Genomic DNA, 22,134 nt, shown 5'->3' with positions numbered 1-22,134 from the left:
GTGTCTCTCTGTGGGCTCAGTGACTCTCTGTGGGCTCAGTGTCTCTCTGTGGGCTCAGTGTCTCCCTGGTCAGCTGGACTCTCTGTGGGCTCAGTGTCTCTCTGTGGGCTCAGTGTCTCTCTGTGGGCTCAGTGTCTCTCTGTGGGCTCAGTGTCTCTCCGTAACATCCTGTCTCCCTGGTCAGCTAAACTCTCTGTGGGCTCAGTGTCTCTCTGTGGGCTCAGTGTCTCTCTGTGGGCTCAGTGTCTCTCCGTAACATCCTGTCTCCCTGGTCAGCTGGACTCTCTGTGGGCTCAGTGTCTCTCTGTGGGCTCAGTGTCTCTCTGTGGGCTCAGTGACTCTCTGTGGGCTCAGTGACTCTCTGTGGGCTCTGTGTCTCTCTGTGGGCTCAGTGTCTCTCTGTGGGCTCAGTGTCTCTCTGTGGGCTCAGTGTCTCTCCGTAACATCCTGTCTCCCTGGTCAGCTGGACTCTTTGTGGGCTCAGTGTCTCTCTGTGGGCTCAGTGTCTCTCTGTGGGCTCAGTGTCTCTCCGTAACATTCTGTCTCCCTGGTCAGCTGGACTCTCTGTGGGCTCAGTGTCTCTCCGTAAATCCTGTCTCCCTGGTCAGCTGGACTCTCTGTGGGCTCAGTGTCTTCACCATAATGGACACTTGGGTAACAGGTGTTTTTAACTCTTTCCCGTGTTTATCCTCTGAGATCAGATCTGGTCTGTATTATTAATTATACCCGAATGAAAAGGACCGACTGTTCCTCTGTACCATCAACACCAGCTCCCTTCAACAGGAAGAAACAGATTGATCAGATTATCATGATGTCTGTGTCTGATCTATAGAGGTAATGATGTCTATAGAGGTAATGATGTCTATAGGGGTAATGATGTCTATAGAGGTAATGATGTCTATAGAGGTAATGATGTCTATAGGGGTAATGATGTCTATAGAGGTAATGATGTCTATAGGGGTAATGATGTCTATAGAGGTAATGATGTCTATAGAGGTAATGATGTCTATAGAGGTAATGATGTCTATAGAGGTAATGATGTCTATAGAGGTAATGATGTCTATAGAGGTAATGATGTCTATAGGGGTAATGATGTATATAGGGGGAATGATGTCTATAGGTGTAATGATGTCTATAGGGGTCATGATGTCTATAGGGGTAATGATGACTCTGTCTGATCTATAGGGGTAATGATGTCTCTATCTGGTCTATAGGGGTAATGATGTCTATAGGGGTAATGATGTCTATAGGGGTAATGATGACTCTGTCTGATCTATAGGGGTAATGATGTCTCTATCTGATCTATAGGGGTAATGATGTCTATAGGGGTAATGATGTCTCTATCTGATCTATAGGGGTAATGATGTCTATAGGGGTAATGATGTCTCTATGTGGTCTATAGAGGTAATGATGTCTCTGTCTGATCTATAGAGGTAATGATGTATCTGTCTGATCTATAGGGGTAATGATGTCTATAGGGGTAATGACGTCTATAGGGGTAATGATGTCTATAGGGGTAATGATGTCTATAGGGGTAATGATGTCTCTATCTGATCTATAGGGGTAATGATGTCTATAGGGGTAATGACGTCTATAGGGGTAATGATGTCTATAGGGGTAATGATGTCTATAGGGGTAATGATGTCTCTATCTGATATATAGGGGTAATGATGTCTATAGGGGTAATGATGTCTCTATGTGGTCTATAGAGGTAATGATGTCTCTGTCTGATCTATAGAGGTAATGATGTCTATAGGATTAATGATGTCTATAGGGGTAATGATGGCTATAGGGGTAATGATGTCTCTATCTGGTCTATAGGGGTATTGATGTCTATAGGGGTAATGATGTCTATAGGGGTAATGATGTCTCTATCTGATCTATAGGGTTAATGATGTCTCTATCTGGTCTATAGGGGTAATGATGTCTATCTGATCTATAGGGGTAATGATGTCTCTATCTGGTCTATAGGGGTAATGATGTCTATCTGATCTATAGGTGTAATGATGTCTCTATCTGATCTATAGGGATAATGATGTCTCTATCTGATCTATAGGGGTAATGATGTCTCTATCTGGTCTATAGGGGTAATGATGTCTATCTGATCTATAGGGGTAATGATGTCTCTATCTGATCTATAGGGGTAATGATGTCTCTATCTGATCTATAGGGGTAATGATGTCTATCTGATCTATAGGGGTAATGATGTCTATCTGATCTATAGGGGTAATGATGTCTCTATCTGATCTATAGGGGTAATGATGTCTATAGGGGTAATGATGTCTATAGGGGTAATGATGTCTATAGGGGTAATGATGTCTATAGGGGTAATGATGTCTATAGGGGTAATGATGTCTCTATCTGATCTATAGGGGTAATGATGTCTATCTGATCTATAGGGGTAATGACGTCTATCTGATCTATAGGGGTAATGATGTCTATCTGATCTATAGGGGTAATGATGTCTCTATCTGATCTATAGGGGTAATGATGTCTATAGGGGTAATGATGTCTATAGGGGTAATGATGTCTATAGGGGTAATGATGTCTCTATCTGATCTATAGGGGTAATGATGTCTATCTGATCTATAGGGGTAATGATGTCTATAGGGGTATTGATGTCTCTGTCTGGTCTATAGGGGTAATGATGTCTATAGGGGTATTGATGTCTCTATCTGGTCTATAGGGGTAATGATGTCTCTATCTGGTCTATAGGGGTAATGATGTCTATCTGATCTATAGGGGTAATGATGTCTATCTGATCTATAGGGGTAATGATGTCTCTATCTGGTGTATAGTGGTAATGATGTCTCTATCTGGTCTATAGGGGTAATGATGTCTATAGGGGTAATTATGTCTATAGGGGTAATGATGTCTCTGTCTGATCTATAGGGGTACTGATGTCTATAATGGTAATGATGTCTATAGGGGTAATGATGTCTATAGGGGTACTGATGTCTATAATGGTAATGATGTCTATAGGGGTACTGATGTCTATAGGGGTACTGATGTCTATAATGGTAATGATGTCTATAGGGGTAATGATATATATAGGGGTAATGATGTCTATCTGATCTATAGGAGTACTGATGTCTATAGGGGTACTGATGTCTATAATGGTAATGATGTCTATAGGGGTAATGATGTCTATCTGATCTATAGGAGTACTGATGTCTATAATGGTAATGATGTCTATAGGGGTAATGATGTCTATAGGGGTAATGATGTCTATAGGGGTAATGATGTCTATAGGGGTAATGATATCTATAGGGGTAATGATGTCTATCTGATCTATAGGAGTACTGATGTCTATAATGGTAATGATGTCTATAGGGGTAATGATGTCTATAGGGGTAATGATGTCTATAGGGGTAATGATGTCTATAGGGGTAATGATGTCTATAGGGGTACTGATGTCTATAGGGGTACTGATGTCTATCTGATCTATAGGAGTACTGATGTCTATAATGGTAATGATGTCTATCTGATCTATAGGGGTAATGATGTCTACTGGGTTTATCATGATGGTGCTATCTGGCGCTGATAGCCCTTTAAATGAGAGTTATGGGGAAGGGTTTGACTGTGACACCTCTGACTGAGAAACTCGGGGAAGGGTTTGGCTGTGACACCTCTGACTGAGAAACTCGGGGAAGGGTTTGACTGTGACACCTCTGACTGAGAAACTTGGTGAAGGGTTTGACTGTGACACCTCTGACTTAGAAACTTGGTGAAGGGTTTGACTGTGACACCTCTGACTGAGAAACTTGGGGAAGGGTTTGACTGTGACACCTCTGACTGAGAGACATGGGGAAGGGTTTGACTGTGACACCTCTGACTGAGAAACTTGGAAGGGTTTGACTGTGACACCTCTGAGAAACTTGGGGAAGGGTCTGACTGTGACACCTCTGAGAAACTTGCGGAAGGGTTTGACTGTGACAACACTGAGAAACTTGGAAGGGTTTGACTGTGACACCTCTGAGAAACTTGCGGAAGGGTTTGACTGTGACAACACTGAGAAACTTGGAAGGGTTTGACTGTGACACTTCTGAGAAACTTGGGGAAGGGTTTGACTGTGACACTTCTGAGAAACTTGGAAGGGTTTGACTGTGACACCTCTGACTGAGAAACATGGAAGGGTCTGACTGTGACACTTCTGAGAAACTTGGGGAATGGTTTGACTGTGACACCTCTGACTGAGAGACATGGAAGGGTTTGACTGTGACACTTCTGAGAAACTTGGGGAAGGGTCTGACTGTGACACCTCTGACTGAGAAACTTGGGGAAGGGTTTGACTGTGACACCTCTGAGAAACTTGGGGAAGGGTCTGACTGTGACAACACTGAGAAACTTGGAAGGGTTTGACTGAGACACTTCTGAGAAACTTGGAAGGGTTTGACTGTGACACTTCTGAGAAACTTGGGGAAGGGTTTGACTGTGACAACACTGAGAAACTTGGGGAAGGGTCTGACTGTGACACCTCTGAGAAACTTGGGGAAGGGTTTGACTGTGACACCTCTGACTGAGAGACATGGGGAAGGGTTTGACTGTGACACCTCTGACTGAGAGACATGGGGAATGGTTTGACTGTGACACCTCTGACTGAGAGACATGGGGAATGGTTTGACTGTAACACCTCTGACTGAGAGACATGGGGAATGGTTTGACTGTGACACCTCTGACTGAGAGACATGGGGAAAAGTTTGACTGTAACACCTCTGACTGAGAGACATGGGGAATGGTTTGACTGTGACACCTCTGACTGAGAGACATGGGGAATGGTTTGACTGTAACACCTCTGACTGAGAGACATGGGGAATGGTTTGACTGTGACACCTCTGACTGAGAGACATGGGGAATGGTTTGACTGTAATACCTCTGACAGAGAAACATTGGATATGGTTTCACTGTGACACCATTGACTGAAATAGTCAACGAGGTGTCACAGTCAAACCATTCCCTATGCTATAGAGGTATGAGGTCATTGCCAAGTAGGGTGTGTGTGTGTGTGTCTCTCTCTCTCTCAGTGTGTGTGTGTGTGTGTCTCTCTCCGTGTGTGTGTGTAACTCTCAGTGTGTGTGTGTGTGCGTGTGTGTGTCTCTCTCAGTGTGTGTCTCTCTCAGTGTGTGTGTGTGTCTCTCTCAGTGTGTGTCTCTCTCAGTGTGTGTCTCTCTCTCAGTGTGTGTCTCTCTCAGTGTGTGTCTCTCTCTCAGTGTGTGTGTCTCTCTCAGTGTGTGTGTGTGTGGACCTCGGCCCTCTCTCCTCGGCCCCCTCTCCTCGGCCCCCTCTCCTCGGCCCTCTCTCCTCGGCCCTCACTCCTCGGCCCCCTCTCCTCGGCCCCCTCTCCTCGGCCCTCTCTCCTCGGCCCTCTCTCCTCGACCCCCTCTCCTCGGCCCTCTCTCCTCGGCCCTCTCTCCTCGGCCCTCTCTCCTCGGCCCCCTCTCCTCGGCCCTCTCTCCTCGGCCCCCTCTCCTCGGCCCTCTCTCCTCGGCCCCCTCTCCTCGGCCCCCTCTCCTCGGCCCTCTCTCCTCGGCCCCCTCTCCTCGGCCCTCTCTCCTCGGCCCTCTCTCCTCAGCCCTCTCTCCCTCGGCCCTCTCTCCTCGGCCCTCTCTCCTCGGCCCCATCTCCTCAACCCTCTCTCTGATTGATGACAGTTTTATGTAACAGCTTGTGTTGTTGGGGAAGTGTTGGAGCTGTGTGTGTGTGTGTGTGTGTGTGTGTGTGTGTGTGTGTGTGTGTGTGTGTGTGTGTGTGTGTGTGTGTGTGTGTGTGTGTGTGTGTGTGTGTGTGTGTGTGTGTGTGTGTGTGTGTGTGTGTGTGTGTGCAACGGTTGTCCTCTGAATGGTGATGACTCTGGTAATTACCTTATTAAGAGTCCACGGCACGTAAACACACACACACACACACACACACACACACACACACACACACACACACACACACACACACACACACACACACACAACACACACACACACAGACACATGAAACACATTTATCACACACACCCCTGTCACTTGAGTTTCTGAATAGCATGACCGTGATAAGATCATGAAAACATTTAGTACACCCATGTGGAAACAACTGCTCATAAAACACACACACACACACACACACACACACACACACACACACACACACACACACACACACACACACACACACACACACACACACACACACACACACACACACACACACACACACCCTTTGGCCCAGAGCCCGAAAGAGCAGAGAGACTAAACCAGGTGAGAAACACATTAGTTCCTGACTGACTGGTGTTTCTGTAAGTGTAGAGGATCTGTTGAACAGTTCTGACTGATTAGATTAGCTAACCAGACGGAGACATGGAGAGAGAGGGGGAGAGTTGGGTGTTATGTAGAATGCTATTTTCAAAACGTCCAGGGCTAACTGTTTTTCTGATGTGCCCTCCCTCCCTCCCTCCCTCTCTCCTCTCCTCTCCTCCTCCCTCCCCTCTCCTCCCTCCCTCCCCTCCCTCCTCTCCTCCTCTCCTCCTCTCTCCCTCCCTCCCTCCCTCCCCTCTCCTCTCCTCCTCTCCTCTCCTCTCCGCCCTCCCTCCCTCCCCTCTCCTCCCTCCCTCCCTCCCCTCTCCTCCCTCCCCTCCCTCCCTCCCCTCCCTCCCTCCCTCCCTCCCTTCCTCCCTCCCCTCCCTCCCTCCCTCCCTCCCTCCCTCTGTGTATGCGTGTTGCAGGTGTCCCGGTGAGGCTGGTAGGAGGGGAGAGCGTTAATGAGGGGAGAGTAGAGTGTACCTCCAGGGGACCTGGGGGACGGTGTGTGACGATGGATGGACAGACGTAAACGCAGAGGTGGTGTGTCGACAGCTGGGATACAGGTCTGTAACACTACCGTTCGGTGACTCACTGTTTCTATAGTAACAGGACTCACTCCACATTGACCAGAGTGTTTCTATAGTAACAGGACTCACTCCACATTGACCAGAGTGTTTCTATAGTAACAGGACTCACTCCACATTGACCAGAGTGTTTCTATAGTAACAGGACTCACTCCACATTGACCAGAGTGTTTCTATAGTAACATGACTCACTCCACATTGACCAGAGTGTTTCTATAGTAACAGGACTCACTCCACATTGACCAGAGTGTTTCTATAGTAACATGACTCACTCCACATTGACCAGAGTGTTTCTATAGTAACAGGACTCACTCCACATTGACCAGAGTGTTTCTATAGTAACATGACTCACTCCACATTGACCAGAATGTTTCTATAGTAACAGGACTCACTCCACATTGACCAGAGTGTTTCTATAGTAACAGGACTCACTCCACATTGACCAGAGTGTTTCTATAGTAACAGGACTCACTCCACATTGACCAGAGTGTTCCTATAGTAACAGGACTCACTCCACATTTACCAGTGTTTCTATAGTAACAGGACTCACTCCACAATGACCAGTGTTTCTATAGTAACATAACTCACTCCACAATGACCAGTGTTTCTATAGTAACAGGACTCACTCCACAATGACCAGTGTTTCTATAGTAACATAACTCACTCCACAATGACCAGTGTTTCTATAGTAACATAACTCACTCCACAATGACCAGTGTTTCTATAGTAACAGGACTCACTCCACAATGACCAGTGTTTCTATAGTAACGGGACTCCCTCCACATTGACCAGTGTTTCTATAGTAACGGGACTCACTCCACAATGACCAGTGTTTCTATAGTAACAGGACTCACTCCACAATGACCAGTGTTTCTATAGTAACATAACTCACTCCACAATGACCAGTGTTTCTATAGTAACGGGACTCCCTCCACATTGACCAGTGTTTCTATAGTAACGGGACTCCCTCCACATTGACCAGTGTTTCTATAGTAACAGGACTCACTCCACAATGACCAGTGTTTCTATAGTAACGGACTCTCCCCCCCTTCCTCCCCACCCTGCCTTCTTCCATTCTCTCTCCCTCTGTTTTAGTCTACACTTCATCATGTTTCTCAGAGCAGGGCATTCCTCCGTGTCACGCTACACGCTACAATTTACACGGTACACACACGCGTGTGACTTGGGCCAAGTGGACTGGTAGACTGTAGTCTGATACTGACACACACACACACACACACACACACACACACACACACACACACACACACACACACACACACACACACACACACACACACACACACACACACACACACACACACACACACACACACACACACACACACACACACACACACACACACACACACACACACACGTTAAGTCATTATGAAACACATTCATAAGTTGTAGAACACATTCTGTAAGGTGAGCCTGTGTTTATTTTTCTCTCCTCTACTTTGAGGCTGAAACTCTCCAGTAAGCATATGGTGAGGAGTGTTTAGAGGTGTTGAGGTGTGTTGGGGTGTGGTTAGTGGTGTTGAGGAGTGTTTAGTGGTGTTGAGGTGTGTTGAGGATTGGTTAGTGGTGTTGAGGAGTGTTTAGTGGTGTTGAGGTGTGTTTAGTGGTGTTGTGGTGTGTTTAGTGGTGTTGAGGTGTGTTTAGTGGTGTTGAGGTGTGTTTAGAGGTGTTTAGTGGTGTTGAGGTGTGTTTAGTGGTGTTGAGGTGTGTTTAGTGGTGTTGAGGAGTGTTTAGTGGTGTTGAGGAGTGTTTAGTGGTGTTGAGGAGTGTTTAGAGGTGTTGAGGTGTGTTTAGTGGTGTTGAGGTGTGTTTAGTGGTGTTGAGGTGTGTTTAGTGGTGTTGAGGATTGTTTAGTGGTGTTGAGGAGTGTTTAGTGGTGTTGAGGAGTGTTTAGTGGTGTTGAGGAGTGTTTAGTGGTGTTGAGGAGTGTTTAGTGGTGTTGAGGTGTGTTGAGGAGTGTTGAGGATTGTTTAGTGGTGTTGAGGATTGTTTAGTGGTGTTTAGTGGTGTTGAGGTGTGTTGAGGATTGGTTAGTGGTGTTGAGGAGTGTTTAGTGGTGTTGAGGTGTGTTGAGGATTGGTTAGTGGTGTTGAGGAGTGTTTAGTGGTGTTGAGGATTGTTTAGTGGTGTTGAGGATTGTTTAGTGGTGTTTAGTGGTGTTGAGGAGTGTTTAGTGGTGCTGAGGTGTGTTTAGAGGTGTTGAGGAGTGTTTAGAGATGTTGAGGTGTGTTTAGAGATGTTGAGGAGTGTTTAGTGGTGTTGAGGAGTGTTTAGTGGTGTTGAGGAGTGTTTAGTGGTGTTGGGGTGTGTTTAGTGGTGTTGAGGAGTGTTTAGAGGTGTTTAGTGGTGTTGAGGAGTGTTTAATGGTGTTGAGGAGTGTTGAGGTGTGTTTAGTGGTGTTGATGAGTGTTTAGTGGTGTTGAGGTGTGTTTAGTGGTGTTGAGGAGTGTTTAGAGGTGTTTAGTGGTGTTGAGGAGTGTTTAATGGTGTTGAGGAGTGTTGAGGTGTGTTTAGTGGTGTTGAGGTGTGTTTAGTGGTGTTGAGGTGTATTTAGAGGTGTTGAGGTGTGTTGAGGATTGGTTAGTGGTGTTGAGGAGTGTTTAGAGGTGTTGAGGTGTGTTTAGTGGTGTTGAGGTGTGTTTAGTGGTGTTGAGGAGTGTTTAGAGGTGTTGAGGTGTGTTTAGTGGTGTTGAGGTGTGTTTAGTGGTGTTGAGGAGTGTTTAGTGGTGTTTAGTGGTGTTGAGGAGTGTTTAGTGGTGTTGAGGTGTGTTTAGTGGTGTTGAGGAGTGTTTAGTGGTGTTGAGGAGTGTTTAGTGGTGTTGAGGAGTGTTTAGTGGTGTTGAGGTGTGTTTAGTGGTGTTGAGGTGTGTTTAGTGGTGTTGAGGTGTGTTTAGTGGTGTTGAGGTGTGTTTAGAGGTGTTGAGGAGTGTTTAGTGGTGTTGAGGTGTGTTTAGTGGTGTTGAGGAGTGTTTAGTGGTGTTGAGGAGTGTTTAGTGGTGTTGAGGTGTGTTTAGTGGTGTTGAGGAGTGTTTAGAGGTGTTTAGTGGTGTTGAGGTGTGTTTAGTGGTGTTGAGGAGTGTTGAGGTGTGTTTAGTGGTGTTGAGGAGTGTTTAGAGGTGTTTAGTGGTGTTGAGGAGTGTTTAGTGGTGTTGAGGAGTGTTTAGTGGTGTTGAGGTGTGTTTAGTGGTGTTGAGGTGTGTTTAGTGGTGTTGAGGTGTGTTTAGTGGTGTTGAGGTGTGTTGAGGATTGGTTAGTGGTGTTGAGGAGTGTTTAGTGGTGTTGGGGTGTGTTTAGTGGTGTTGAGGATTGTTTAGTGGTGTTTAGTGGTGTTGAGGAGTGTTTAGTGGTGTTGAGGTGTGTTTAGTGGTGTTGAGGTGTGTTTAGTGGTGTTGAGGTGTGTTGAGGAGTGTTTAGTGGTGTTGAGGTGTGTTGAGGAGTGTTTAGTGGTGTTGAGGAGTGTTTAGAGGTGGTGAGGAGTGTTTAGTGGTGTTGAGGTGTGTTTAGTGGTGTTGAGGTGTGTTGAGGATTGGTTAGTGGTGTTGAGGAGTGTTTAGTGGTGTTGAGGTGTGTTTAGTGGTGTTGAGGTGTGTTTAGTGGTGTTAAGGTGTGTTTAGAGGTGGTGAGGTGTGTTTAGTGGTGTTGAGGATTGTTTAGTGGTGTTGAGGTGTGTTTAGTGGTGTTGAGGTGTGTTGAGGAGTGTTTAGTGGTGTTGAGGTGTGTTTAGTGGTGTTGAGGTGTGTTTAGTGGTGTTGAGGTGTGTTTAGTGGTGTTGAGGAGTGTTTAGTGGTGTTGAGGAGTGTTTAGTGGTGTTGAGGAGTGTTTAGTGGTGTTGAGGAGTGTTTAGTGGTGTTGAGGAGTGTTTAGTGGTGTTGAGGAGTGTTTAGTGGTGTTGAGGTGTGTTTAGTGGTGTTGAGGTGTGTTTAGTGGTGTTGAGGTGTGTTGAGGATTGGTTAGTGGTGTTGAGGAGTGTTTAGTGGTGTTGAGGTGTGTTTAGTGGTGTTGAGGTGTGTTGAGGATTGGTTAGTGGTGTTGAGGAGTGTTTAGTGGTGTTGAGGTGTGTTTAGAGGTGGTGAGGTGTGTTTAGTGGTGTTGAGGATTGTTTAGTGGTGTTGAGGTGTGTTTAGTGGTGTTGAGGAGTGTTTAGTGGTGTTGAGGAGTGTTTAGTGGTGTTGAGGAGTGTTTAGTGGTGTTGAGGAGTGTTTAGTGGTGTTGAGGTGTGTTTAGTGGTGTTGATGAGTGTTTAGTGGTGTTGAGGTGTGTTTAGTGGTGTTGAGGAGTGTTTAGTGGTGTTGAGGAGTGTTTAGAGGTGTTTAGTGGTGTTGAGGAGTGTTTAGTGGTGTTGAGGTGTGTTTAGTGGTGTTGAGGTGTGTTTAGTGGTGTTGAGGATTGTTTAGTGGTGTTGAGGAGTGTTTAGTGGTGTTGAGGTGTGTTTAGTGGTGTTGAGTTGCAGGGGGGAGAATTACAAATGCCAAATCTTTCTGGGGGAGGTTTCTATCAGGAGACATGCATCCCCTTCTCTCTCTGTCTCTGTCTCTCTGTGTCTGTCTGTGTCGCTCTGTCTCTCTCTGTCTCTGTCTCTCTGTGTCTGTCTGTGTCGCTCTGTCTCTCGCTGTCTCTCTCTGTGTCGCTCTGGCTCTCTCTGTGTCGCAGACAGACATCTGTCTGTAGATGGTAGAATCTGGAGGACAGACAGACTAATGTCTGTCTCTCTCTGTCTCTCTCTGTGTCGCTCTGTCTCTCTCTCTGTCTCTCTCTGTGTGTCGCTCTGTCTCTCTCTGTGTCGCTCTGTCTGTCTCTCTCTCTCTGTCTCTCTCTCTCTCTGTCTCTCTCTGTGTGTCGCTCTGTCTCTCTCTGTCTCTCCTCTCTCTGTCTCTCCTCTCTCTGTCTCTCTCTGTTTCTCTCTCTGTTTCTCTCTCTCTCTGTTTCTCTCTGTCTCTCCTCTCTTTGTCTCTCCTCTCTCTGTCTCTCTCTGTCTGAAAGTATCTGCTCAGTAACATCTGTAGTGAATAAGGCAGACAGAGCATAGCAGAGCGTGACACAGCCTCCTGGTTCAGGGAAAACAAATTACATACATCACACACACACACACACACACACACACACACACACACACACACACACACACACACACACACACACACACACACACACACAGAGATGAATGTGTCTCTGAGGCCTCAGTCAGGTTTTATTAATGACTCTAGGAACTCTAAGAATCTGGAGGACAGACAGACAGACATAATGTAGTGTAGATGGTAGAATCTGGAGGACAGACAGACATACATAATGTAGTGTAGATGGTAGAATCTGGAGGACAAACAGACATAATGTAGTGTAGATGGTAGAATCTGGAGGACAGACAGACATAATGTAGTGTAGATGGTAGAATCTGGAGGACAGACAGACATAATGTAGTGTAGATGGTAGAATCTGGAGGACAGACAGACAGACATAATGTAATGTAGATGGTAGAATCTGGAGGACAGACAGACATACATAATGTAGTGTAGATGGTAGAATCTGGAGGACAGACAGACATAATGTAGTGTAGATGGTAGAATCTGGAGGACAGACAGACAGACATAATGTAATGTAGATGGTAGAATCTGGAGGACAGACAGACATAATGTAGTGTAGATGGTAGAATCTGGAGGACAGACAGACATAATGTAGTGTAGATGGTAGAATCTGGAGGACAGACAGACAGACATAATGTAATGTAGATGGTAGAATCTGGAGGACAGACAGACATACATAATGTAGTGTAGATGGTAGAATCTGGAGGACAGACAGACATAATGTAGTGTAGATGGTAGAATCTGGAGGACAGATAGAGAGACATAATGTAGTGTAGATGGTAGAATCTGGAGGACAGACAGACATACATAATGTAGTGTAGATGGTAGAATCTGGAGGACAGACAGAGAGACATAATGTAATGTAGATGGTAGAATCTGGAGGACAGATAGACAGACATAATGTAGTGTAGATGGTAGAATCTGGAGGACAGACAGACAGACATAATGTAATGTAGATGGTAGAATCTGGAGGACAGACATACATAATGTAGTGTAGATGGTAGAATCTGGAGGACAGAGATAATGTAGTGTAGATGGTAGAATCTGGAGGACAGACAGACATAATGTAGATGGTAGAATCTGGAGGACAGACATACATAATGTAGTGTAGATGGTAGAATCTGGAGGACAGACAGACATAATGTAGTGTAGATGGTAGAATCTGGAGGACAGACAGACATAATGTAGTGTAGATGGTAGAATCTGGAGGACAGACAGACATAATGTAGTGTAGATGGTAGAATCTGGAGGACAGACAGACATAATGTAGTGTAGATGGTAGAATCTGGAGGACAGATAGACAGACATAATGTAATGTAGATGGTAGAATCTGGAGGACAGACATACATAATGTAGTGTAGATGGTAGAATCTGGAGGACAGAGATAATGTAGTGTAGATGGTAGAATCTGGAGGACAGACAGACATAATGTAGTGTAGATGGTAGAATCTGGAGGACAGACAGACATAATGTAGTGTAGATGGTAGAATCTGGAGGACAGACAGACATAATGTAGTGTAGATGGTAGAATCTGGAGGACAGACAGACATAATGTAGTGTAGATGGTAGAATCTGGAGGACAGACAGACATACATAATGTAGTGTAGATGGTAGAATCTGGAGGACAGACAGACATAATGTAATATAGATGGTAGAATCTGGAGGACAGACAGACATACATAATGTAGTGTAGATGGTAGAATCTGGAGGACAGACAGACATAATGTAATGTAGATGGTAGAATCTGGAGGACAGACAGACATAATGTAATATAGATGGTAGAATCTGGAGGACAAACAGACATAATGTAATATAGATGGTAGAATCTGGAGGACAGACAGAGAGACAGACAGACAGACAGACAGACAGACAGACAGACAGACAGACAGACAGACAGACAGACAGACAGACAGACAGACAGACAGACAGACAGACAGACAGACAGACAGACAGACAGACAGAGATAATGTAATGTAGATGGTAGAATCTGGAGGACAGACAGACATAATGTAGTGTAGATGGTAGAATCTGGAGGACAGACAGACATAATGTAGTGTAGATGGTAGAATCTGGAGGACAGACAGACATACATAATGTAGTGTAGATGGTAGAATCTGGAGGACAGACAGACATAATGTAATATAGATGGTAGAATCTGAAGGACAGACAGAGATAATGTAGTGTAGATGGTAGAATCTGGAGGACAGACATACATCATGTAGTGTAGATGGTAGAATCTGGAGGACAGACATACATAATGTAGTGTAGATGGTAGAATCTGGAGGACAGAGATAATGTAGTGTAGATGGTAGAATCTGGAGGACAGACAGACATAATGTAGTGTAGATGGTAGAATCTGGAGGACAGACAGACATAATGTAGTGTAGATGGTAGAATCTGGAGGACAGACAGACATAATGTAGTGTAGATGGTAGAATCTGGAGGACAGACAGACAGACATAATGTAGATGGTAGAATCTGGAGGACAGAGATAATGTAGTGTAGATGGTAGAATCTGGAGGACAGACAGACATAATGTAGTGTAGATGGTAGAATCTGGAGGACAGACAGACATAATGTAGATGGTAGAATCTGGAGGACAGACAGAGATAATGTAGTGTAGATGGTAGAATCTGGAGGACAGACAGAGATAATGTAGTGTAGATGGTAGAATCTGGAGGACAGACAGACATACATAATGTAGTGTAGATGGTAGAATCTGGAGGACAGACAGACATAATGTAGTGTAGATGGTAGAATCTGGAGGACAGACAGACATACATAATGTAGTGTAGATGGTAGAATCTGGAGGACAGACAGACAGACATAATGTAGTGTAGATGGTAGAATCTGGAGGACAGACAGACATACATAATGTAGTGTAGATGGTAGAATCTGGAGGACAGACAGACATAATGTAATGTAGATGGTAGAATCTGGAGGACAGACAGACAGACATAATGTAGTGTAGATGGTAGAATCTGGAGGACAGACAGAGATAATGTAGTGTAGATGGTAGAATCTGGAGGACAGACAGACATAATGTAATATAGATGGTAGAATCTGGAGGACAGACAGAGATAATGTAGTGTAGATGGTAGAATCTGGAGGACAGACAGACAGACATAATGTAGTGTAGATGGTAGAATCTGGAGGACAGACAGAGATAATGTAGTGTAGATGGTAGAATCTGGAGGACAGACAGAGATAATGTAGTGTAGATGGTAGAATCTGGAGGACAGACAGACATAATGTAGTAATGTAGAATCTGGAGGACAGATGGTAGAATCTGGAGGACAGACAGACATAATGTAGTGTAGATGGTAGAATCTGGAGGACAGACAGACATAATGTAGTGTAGATGGTAGAATCTGGAGGACAGACAGAGATAATGTAGTGTAGATGGTAGAATCTGGAGGACAGACAGACAGACATAATGTAATGTAGATGGTAGAATCTGGAGGACAGACAGACAGAGATAATGTAATGTAGATGGTAGAATCTGGAGGACAGAGATAATGTAGTGTAGATGGTAGAATCTGGAGGACAGACAGACATAATGTAGTGTAGATGGTAGAATCTGGAGGACAGACAGACATAATGTAATGTAGATGGTAGAATCTGGAGGACAGACAGACATAATGTAGTGTAGATGGTAGAATCTGGAGGACAGACATACATAATGTAGTGTAGATGGTAGAATCTGGAGGACAGACATACATAATGTAGTGTAGATGGTAGAATCTGGAGGACAGACAGACATAATGTAATGTAGATGGTAGAATCTGGAGGACAGACAGACAGACAGATATAATCAAATTTATTTATATAGCCCTTCGTACATCAGCTGATATCTCAAAGTGCTGTACAGAAACCCAGCCTAAAACCCCAAACAGCAAACAATGCAGTGTAGATGGTAGAATCTGGAGGACAGACAGACAGACATAATGTAATGTAGATGGTAGAATCTGGAGGACAGACAGACATAATGTAATGTAGATGGTAGAATCTGGAGGACAGACAGACATACATAATGTAGTGTAGATGGTAGAATCTGGAGGACAGACAGACATAATGTAATGTAGATGGTAGAATCTGGAGGACAGACAGACAGACATAATGTAATGTAGATGGTAGAATCTGGAGTAGAATCTGGAGGACAGACAGACAGACATAATGTAGTGTAGATGGTAGAATCTGGAGGACAGACAGACATAATGTAATATAGATGGTAGAATCTGGAGGACAGACAGACAGACATAATGTAATGTAGATGGTAGAATCTGGAGGACAGACAGACATAATGTAATGTAGATGGTAGAATCTGGAGGACAGACAGACATAATGTAGTGTAGATGGTAGAATCTGGAGGACAGACAGACATAATGTAATGTAGATGGTAGAATCTGGAGGACAGACAGACAGACATAATGTAATGTAGATGGTAGAATCTGGAGGACAGACAGACAGACATAATGTAGTGTAGATGGTAGAATCTGGAGGACAGACAGACATAATGTAATATAGATGGTAGAATCTGGAGGACAGACAGACAGACATAATGTAATGTAGATGGTAGAATCTAGAGGACAGACAGACAGACAGAGATAATGTAGTGTAGATGGTAGAATCAGGAGGACAGACAGACAGACATAATGTAGTGTAGATGGTAGAATCTGGAGGACAGACAGACAGACATAATGTAATATAGATGGTAGAATCTGGAGGACAGACAGACAGACATAATGTAGTGTAGATGGTAGAATCTGGAGGACAGACAGACAGACATAATGTAGTGTAGATGGTAGAATCTGGAGGACAGACAGACATAATGTAATATAGATGGTAGAATCTGGAGGACAGACAGACAGACATAATGTAATGTAGATGGTAGAATCTAGAGGACAGACAGACAGACAGAGATAATGTAGTGTAGATGGTAGAATCTGGAGGACAGACAGACAGACATAATGTAGTGTAGATGGTAGAATCTGGAGGACAGACAGACATAATGTAGTGTAGATGGTAGAATCTGGAGGACAGACAGACATAATGTAGTGTAGATGGTAGAATCTGGAGGACAGACAGACATAATGTAGTGTAGATGGTAGAATCTGGAGGACAGACAGAGATAATGTAATGTAGATGGTAGAATCTGGAGGACAGACAGACATAATGTAGTGTAGATGGTAGAATCTGGAGGACAGACAGACAGACATAATGTAGTGTAGATGGTAGAATCTGGAGGACAGACAGACATAATGTAGTGTAGATGGTAGAATCTGGAGGACAGACAGACATAATGTAATGTAGATGGTAGAATCTGGAGGACAGACAGACATACATAATGTAGTGTAGATGGTAGAATCTGGAGGACAGACAGACAGACATAATGTAATGTAGATGGTAGAATCTGGAGGACAGACAGACAGACATAATGTAATGTAGATGGTAGAATCTAGAGGACAGACAGACAGACAGAGATAATGTAGTGTAGATGGTAGAATCTGGAGGACAGACAGACAGACATAATGTAGTGTAGATGGTAGAATCTAGAGGACAGACAGACAGACAGAGATAATGTAGTGTAGATGGTAGAATCTGGAGGACAGACAGAGATAATGTAGTGTAGATGGTAGAATCTGAAGGACAGACAGAGATAATGTAGTGTAGATGGTAGAATCTGGAGGACAGACAGACATAATGTAGTGTAGATGGTAGAATCTGGAGGACAGAGATAATGTACTGTAGATGGTAGAATCTGGAGGACAAACAGACAGACAGAGATAATGTAATGTAGATGGTAGAATCTGGAGGACAGACAGACATAATGTAGTGTAGATGGTAGAATCTGGAGGACAGACAGACAGACATAATGACAGATGGTAGAATCTGGAGACAGACAGAATGTAATGTAGATGGTAGAATCTGGAGGACAGACAGACTGACAGAGATAATGTAGTGTAGATGGTAGAATCTGGAGGACAGACAGACTGACAGAGATAATGTAATGTAGATGGTAGAATCTGGAGGACAGACTGACATAATGTAGTGTAGATGGTAGAATCTGGAGGACAGACAGACAGACAGACATAATGTAATGTAGATGGTAGAATCTGGAGGACAGATAGACAGACATAATGTAGTGTAGATGGTAGAATCTGGAGGACAGACAGACAGACATAATGTAATGTAGATGGTAGAATCTGGAGGACAGACAGACATAATGTAGTGTAGATGGTAGAATCTGGAGGACAGACAGACAGACATAATGTAATGTAGATGGTAGAATCTGGAGGACAGACAGACTGACAGAGATAATGTAGTGTAGATGGTAGAATCTGGAGGACAGACAGACTGACAGAGATAATGTAATGTAGATGGTAGAATCTGGAGGACAGACTGACATAATGTAGTGTAGATGGTAGAATCTGGAGGACAGACAGACAGACAGACATAATGTAGTGTAGATGGTAGAATCTGGAGGACAGATAGACAGACATAATGTAATGTAGATGGTAGAATCTGGAGGACAGACAGACAGACAGACAGACAGACAGACAGACAGACAGACAGACAGACAGACAGACAGACAGACAGACAGACAGACAGACAGACAGACAGACATAATGTAGTGTAGATGGTAGAATCTGGAGGACAGAGAGACATAATGTAGTGTAGATGGTAGAATCTGGAGGACAGACAGACAGACATAATGTAATGTAGATGGTAGAATCTGGAGGACAGACAGACATAATGTAGTGTAGATGGTAGAATCTGGAGGACAGACAGACAGACATAATGTAGTGTAGATGGTAGAATCTGGAGGACAGACAGACAGACATAATGTAATGTAGATGGTAGAATCTGGAGGACAGACAGACTGACAGAGATAATGTAGTGTAGATGGTAGAATCTGGAGGACAGACTGACAGACAGACATAATGTAGTGTAGATGGTAGAATCTGGAGGACAGACAGACAGACGTAATGTAGTGTAGATGGTAGAATCTGGAGGACAGACTGACATAATGTAGTGTAGATGGTAGAATCTGGAGGACAGACAGACAGACATAATGTAGTGTAGATGGTAGAATCTGGAGGACAGACAGACAGACAGACAGACATAATGTAGTGTAGATGGTAGAATCTGGAGGACAGACAGACATAATGTAGTGTAGATGGTAGAATCTGGAGGACAGACAGACATACATAATGTAGTGTAGATGGTAGAATCTGGAGGACAGACAGACATAATGTAGTGTAGATGGTAGAATCTGTAGGACAGACAGAGATAATGTAGTGTAGATGGTAGAATCTGGAGGACAGACAGACATAATGTAATGTAGATGGTAGAATCTGGAGGACAGACAGACAGACAGACATAATGTAATGTAGATGGTAGAATCTGGAGGACAGACAGACATAATGTAATATAGATGGTAGAATCTGGAGGACAGACAGACATAATGTAATGTAGATGGTAGAATCTGGAGGACAGACAGACAGACATAATGTAGTGTAGATGGTAGAATCTGGAGGACAGACAGACATAATGTAATGTAGATGGTAGAATCTGGAGGACAGACAGACAGACATAATGTAGTGTAGATGGTAGAATCTGGAGGACAGACAGACAGACATAATGTAGTGTAGATGGTAGAATCTGGAGGACAGACAGACATAATGTAATATAGATGGTAGAATCTGGAGGACAGACAGACATAATGTAATGTAGATGGTAGAATCTGGAGGACAGACAGACAGACATAATGTAGTGTAGATGGTAGAATCTGGAGGACAGACAGACAGACAGACAGACAGACAGACAGACAGACAGACAGACAGACAGACAGACAGACAGACAGACAGACAGACAGACAGACAGACAGACAGAGAGAGATAATGTAGTGTAGATGGTAGAATCTGAAGGACAGACAGAGATAATGTAGTGTAGATGGTAGAATCTGGAGGACAGACAGACAGACAGACAGACAGACAGACAGACAGACAGACAGACAGACAGACAGACAGACAGACAGACAGACAGACAGACAGACAGACAGACAGACAGACAGACAGATAATGTAGTGTAGATGGTAGAATCTGAAGGACAGACAGAGATAATGTAGTGTAGATGGTAGAATCTGGAGGACAGACAGACATAATGTAGTGTAGATGGTAGAATCTAGAGGACAGAGATAATGTAGTGTAGATAGTAGAATCTGAAGGACAGACAGAGATAATGTAGTGTAGATGGTAGAATCTGGAGGACAGAGATAATGTAGTGTAGATAGTAGAATCTGAAGGACAGACAGAGATAATGTAGTGTAGATGGTAGAATCTGGAGGACAGACAGACATACATAATGTAGTGTAGATGGTAGAATCTGGAGGACAAACAGACATAATGTAGTGTAGATGGTAGAATCTGGAGGACAGACAGACATAATGTAGTGTAGATGGTAGAATCTGGAGGACAGACAGACATAATGTAGTGTAGATGGTAGAATCTGGAGGACAGACAGACAGACATAATGTAATGTAGATGGTAGAATCTGGAGGACAGACAGACATACATAATGTAGTGTAGATGGTAGAATCTGGAGGACAGACAGACATAATGTAGTGTAGATGGTAGAATCTGGAGGACAGACAGACAGACAGACAGACAGACAGACAGACAGACAGACAGACAGACAGACAGACAGACAGACAGACAGACAGACAGACAGACAGACAGACAGACAGACAGATAATGTAGTGTAGATGGTAGAATCTGAAGGACAGACAGAGATAATGTAGATGGTAGAATCTGGAGGACATGAATCTGGAGGACAGACAGACAGACAGACAGACAGACAGACAGACAGACAGACAGACAGACAGACAGACAGACAGACAGACAGAGATAATGTAGTGTAGATGGTAGAATCTGAAGGACAGACAGAGATAATGTAGTGTAGATGGTAGAATCTGGAGGACAGACAGACATAATGTAGTGTAGATGGTAGAATCTGGAGGACAGACATAATGTAGTGTAGATAGTAGAATCTGAAGGACAGACAGACATAATGTAGTGTAGATGGTAGAATCTGGAGGACAGAGATAATGTAGTGTAGATGTAGAATCTGAAGGACAGACAGAGATAATGTAGTGTAGATGGTAGAATCTGGAGGACAGACAGACAGACATAATGTAGTGTAGATGGTAGAATCAGACATACATAATGTAGTGTAGATGGTAGAATCTGGAGGACAAACAGACATAATGTAGTGTAGATGGTAGAATCTGGAGGACAGACAGACATAATGTAGTGTAGATGGTAGAATCTGGAGGACAGACAGACATAATGTAGTGTAGATGGTAGAATCTGGAGGACAGACAGACAGACATAATGTAATGTAGATGGTAGAATCTGGAGGACAGACAGACATACATAATGTAGTGTAGATGGTAGAATCTGGAGGACAGACAGACATAATGTAGTGTAGATGGTAGATGGTAGAATCTGGAGGACAGACAGACAGACATAATGTAATGTAGATGGTAGAATCTGGAGGACAGACAGACATAATGTAGTGTAGATGGTAGAATCTGGAGGACAGACAGACATAATGTAGTGTAGATGGTAGAATCTGGAGGACAGACAGACAGACATAATGTAATGTAGATGGTAGAATCTGGAGGACAGACAGACATACATAATGTAGTGTAGATGGTAGAATCTGGAGGACAGACAGACATAATGTAGTGTAGATGGTAGAATCTGGAGGACAGATAGAGAGACATAATGTAGTGTAGATGGTAGAATCTGGAGAATCTGGAGGACAGACAGACATACATAATGTAGTGTAGATGGTAGAATCTGGAGGACAGACAGAGGAGACATAATGTAATGTAGATGGTAGAATCTGGAGGACAGATAGACAGACATAATGTAGTGTAGATGGTAGAATCTGGAGGACAGACAGACAGACATAATGTAATGTAGATGGTAGAATCTGGAGGACAGACAGGACATAATGTAGTGTAGATGGTAGAATCTGGAGGACAGAGATAATGTAGTGTAGATGGTAGAATCTGGAGGACAGACAGACATAATGTAGATGGTAGAATCTGGAGGACAGACAGACATAATGTAGTGTAGATGGTAGAATCTG

At 43.9% G+C, this 22,134-nt stretch overlaps 1 pseudogene; it reads left to right on the top strand.

The window, feature by feature from the left end:
- LOC124020746 overlaps window positions 1-22,134 on the top strand; it is an 80,018-nt pseudogene that overhangs the window by 21,316 nt on the left and 36,568 nt on the right.

Source organism: Oncorhynchus gorbuscha, unplaced genomic scaffold (genome assembly GCF_021184085.1).
Source record: "Oncorhynchus gorbuscha isolate QuinsamMale2020 ecotype Even-year unplaced genomic scaffold, OgorEven_v1.0 Un_scaffold_895, whole genome shotgun sequence".
Taxonomy (NCBI): domain Eukaryota; kingdom Metazoa; phylum Chordata; class Actinopteri; order Salmoniformes; family Salmonidae; genus Oncorhynchus; species Oncorhynchus gorbuscha.
The sequence above is the reverse complement of the archived record's forward strand: the minus strand, read 5'-3'. Positions and strand labels throughout refer to the sequence as shown.